At 33.4% G+C, this 4,262-nt stretch overlaps 1 long non-coding RNA gene across 2 annotated transcripts; it reads left to right on the forward strand.

Annotated features, from left to right (window-relative positions):
• Positions 1-323: 323 nt before the first annotated feature.
• On the forward strand, positions 324-3,915 carry LOC118484133. Of its 2 annotated transcripts, XR_004872816.1 has the most exons (4): positions 324-818; positions 1,710-1,825; positions 2,983-3,136; positions 3,343-3,915. It is a non-coding gene; the product is annotated as an uncharacterized LOC118484133 (long non-coding RNA). The 2 variants fall into 2 exon arrangements; XR_004872815.1 differs by having other exon boundaries at positions 2,983-3,915.
• Positions 3,916-4,262: the final 347 nt, after the last annotated feature.

Genomic DNA, 4,262 nt, shown 5'->3' on the forward strand with positions numbered 1-4,262 from the left:
TTCATTATGTTAAGATCAATATTTTTATAACCGGACCGGATGTCGAATTGGACACTTTACTGGTTCACTGGTCTAACCGGTTTAACCGGTCCGACCGGATTCAAGAAACGGAAATTATTTTAAATTTTAAATACATAGAGGATATATAAGTTTATGTGAAAAATAAAATTTACAATCATCAAACATATAAAAAAATATAAATTGTATTACTAATAAAATAAACAAAACAGGAAGGACAAAAGATATGTGCAGTGTCAGATGAGATAAGCCATTAAAATCACTATTGCCTTTTCATAATTATTTTTTACTTCATCTTTTCCCCTTCCTCATCGCAATTCCCATCCATTTAGATTTTCGAATCCATGCTTGAGTTGAATGATATTTGGCACAGATCTTTCATAAACCGCGGTTTCTTAAATGATCTCTCACAGATCCGACCGATATTTTTCATCTTTGTTCAGATCAGTGATCTATCAGCGTTCAGATCTCGTTTAGATTGGTGATCTTCTTCTTCTCCCCACTATTGTTCTTACAGATCCGGTTAGGCCGCCGGTACCGGTTCACCTCTAAACGGAAAGAACCGGACGGTTCTTGCACAAACGGCTCAAGTAGGGGTAAGCAGACCGCTTGCGGTAGCGAATCCGGATTCGGCCGGTCGATCTGGTCTTCAAAACATTGTTTGTTCTTTAAAAGGTGTTTAACACGCCGTCATCTATAGCCGTTGATGGGAAAGAGGTGGTTATGGTCGAGAGGAAGGCTGGTGGAGATGAGAAACCCGTTGATGAGGATAAGAAGTGGTTTTAGTATTCATTGTGAAGGTATACATTTGAACATTGTGGACGTTTAGAGTTTTTGGTTGACTTCTTACTCAGAATATATTTTTAACATTTAGATTTTTTGGTTGGTTTCCTACTTAGAATATATTTTTAGTGTAAAACATGTTGTGTTTGCAATCTGTGGTGAGTTTCTCAGTGCCTTGCCCAGGCGCGTATTCTGCTGAAATCCCTGTGTGAAGTTTAACAGTGTATTTTTTTCCCAAGAAACCCTTGTCCTCTGTGAAAGTCAAAGCCACCAACCAACCTGAGGAACAGTATGAGTTTTTAATAGGGGTGTTCAAAAAAATCCGGATCCAAAACAGAATCCGAAATATCTAAAAATCTGTATACGAAATTCGGATATCCGAATTTTCGGGTTCAGATATGAGTTTCAAAAATTTCGGATAATCCAATTATCCGATATCCTAAAATTAAACTTTATATATATATATGAGCATTATATTTAGTTTAAAATATATAAAAATATTAAATAATTAGATTTGGATGTGGATTTATGAATGTTTTTAGTTTTCTATGTTGGAAATTTGGAAAATCGAATATAGGTTTAGTTTTAATCTATGCAAGAACCAATTTTTAATTCTTTTTTAAATTCGGATATCCGAAATTTCGGATACAGATTCGGATATTAATATTCACTATCTGAAATTTTCGAGTATCCGATTTTCGGATATCCAAAAACAGGAGAATCCAATCTTGAACACCCCTAATTTTTAATTTGTGCTTGTGATTTCGTTTTTTTATTTTGTTTATTTTCTATTTGGAGTTGATGAAGGGTTATTATAATGTTCTTTGTTTGTATTTTTTATGTACTTAATATTTGGGGTTTAACTTATAGTTTCATTATTTGTATGTTTATTTGCTGTTATTAATTAGGAGTCAAGTCTATTAGTTGACAAGGCTGTCATCTGTGGTGAATTTGGCAAGGTTTTTTGGCCAAGGAAACCATACTTGAATTTGAAAGTCAAAGCTACCAAAGAACCCGAGGAGAGGTATGTGTTTGTGATTTCGTGTTTTTATTTTATTTGTTTGTTAATATAATCTATGACACCTTTTCTTTTTCTTCACATGATGATTCTGTTACAACCTAAAACCTCCACCACACTTAAACTTGAATCTCCTTCATCGAACTCAAATGAAAAACACGAAATGAACACACTGATATAGCTAAACCAATCTCAACATACTTCATCATGTGATACACATTAATGTATTGATAGAAGTTGTGTTTAATGTTGATTGATTATTTCTTGTGTGTATGTGTATATAGTTCATTTAGTTGTTGTTTTGTGTTCGTTAGAGTTCTTTTTAATGTTTGTTGATTATTTATTGTTTGTATGTGTTTGTAGTTCATTCATTTGCTATTTTATGTTGATTAGAGTTGTGTTTAATGTTCATTGTTTGTATGTGTATGTTGTTCATTCAAATGTTTTTACAACCGGACCGGACATCAAATCGGTCTCCTTACCGGTCCACTTGTCCGATCGGTCGAACTGAATTTAAGAACCGGATGACGGATCACGTAATAAATAATATGTGCATTTAAAAATATAGAAATTTGAAAGACTATAAATGAAAAGATTTTCTCTAACAGTGTTACGGATGACGTAATAAATAATAATACATACATATATACTAACAATTGTTTTTCATAATTCCCATTAAAAATGTATAGAATCACTTTAAGATGCTCAAAAGAATCACTTTAGGATGCTAAACCTTTGTTTTAGTACCAAAAAAAAATTAATAGAAAACATCCATCATTTATAGGATGATAAGATGTTTAGTATTAGGATAAACATATTACTTTAAACATTATAATGTTTTAGATAATTAACAATCTATATTTAAAAACCAAGAAGTTTAGTATAATGATAAATAGGTTACTTTAAAAATTTATAATGCTTTAGATACTTATCAAACTATGTATTAAAAACCAAAGAAGTTTAGTATCACGGTATAGTGTTTATTTTGAAACAAATATAAGGTTTTAGCTAATTAACAAACTACTATACAACAAAGGTTTTAGGCGTTAATTAAGGGAGGAGGGAGAGGTAGTTGTTTGGAATTTTATTTTTTAATTTTGTTAGTTTGTTAATCATCATTATTATTGACATCTTCTCTTGTTTCTTCCTTCCTTCTTTCATAGGGTGATTGTTTTGAAGCCGAGAACCACCATTAGTGTAAAAATTGTTACTCCGCCTTTGGACTCTGATAGTGACAATGAAACTAAAATAACATTGATTTTAACTAATGTGACCAAAACAACCTCTACAATGTTTATCCTCTGTTACATGTTGGGGGTATGTTTCTTTTACTTTAATTGACAGTTTATCGTATTTTAATTCTACGTTAATTTAACTTTTTTCAAGTTGTAAAATTCATCGAGGGGTGTTTTGTGAAGAGATTTATAGCCGCCATCTTGATGGATGCAATTTCAAACCCAATTAATAACATCTGCTTCTTTGACTTCCTTAAAAATGTCCCCTACTTCTCAAACAACCCCAAGGTGTTGAAAGGAGCTTTGGAAGAGAAGTTTTCGTCTCTATCTTGACAGACGGCGTCTCAAATCCCATTAATGAGACCAGGATCTTTGGTTTCCTTGAACATGCAAAGCCTTATATGGAAAAGTACCCTAAGACTGTAAAGTGGATGGTCTGTTCCATTCCTGTTTTGGATTTTGCATTGAAGGTTGCCCTCCTTTATTGGGTACAAAGCATATTTCTGAAGGCCACTGCTGAAAATGGAACCGTTGCTGTGAATGGGAAGGCTGCTACTACGAGTGGGAAGGCTGCCACTATGAGGGGGAAGGCTGCTGTGACTGATAAAGTTGTTGCGAGTGGGAAGGTATTAGCTGCTGCGAATGGGAAGGCACCAGATGCTTAGAGCGGGAAAGCAACAGCTGCATCGGATGGGAAGGTGGTGGCTTTTGTAGCAGAAGACAACGAGGCTGCAACAGAAGACAAGGCATCGGATATGGAGATGTGATTAAGAAATAACGTGTTCCAATGTGTAGTAGATTGTGCAACAAATTTTTCCATTTTAGATTTGCAAACATGAACAGTTGGTATGGTTCTGATATTTTTACTATTGGTATGGTTCTGATATTGGTATGGTTCTGATATTTTTACATATATGTATATCCTTGTTAGTTCAGGTTTCTTTTGTGTTCCAACTTCATCATTGTGTTTAACAAGTTTTTTAAAGATTTTTCTACTTTGAAGTTGTGTGCATCTTTCGTTTTATGTATGTCGACATAAAAATTTGTTTTTTATTATACAAATTAAAATATCCCTTTAGTGAGTTCGAATGACGGAATTATAATGGGTCTGGTATCCACACACCAGATTTTTTATTAACTTTTTGGACCAAATTTCTTATTAACTTTTCATAAACATGTGATGTTTTTAGAGTGAAGACTTGACGTGT

The sequence above is a fragment of the Helianthus annuus genome, chromosome 11, assembly GCF_002127325.2.
Source record: "Helianthus annuus cultivar XRQ/B chromosome 11, HanXRQr2.0-SUNRISE, whole genome shotgun sequence".
NCBI lineage: Eukaryota > Viridiplantae > Streptophyta > Magnoliopsida > Asterales > Asteraceae > Helianthus > Helianthus annuus.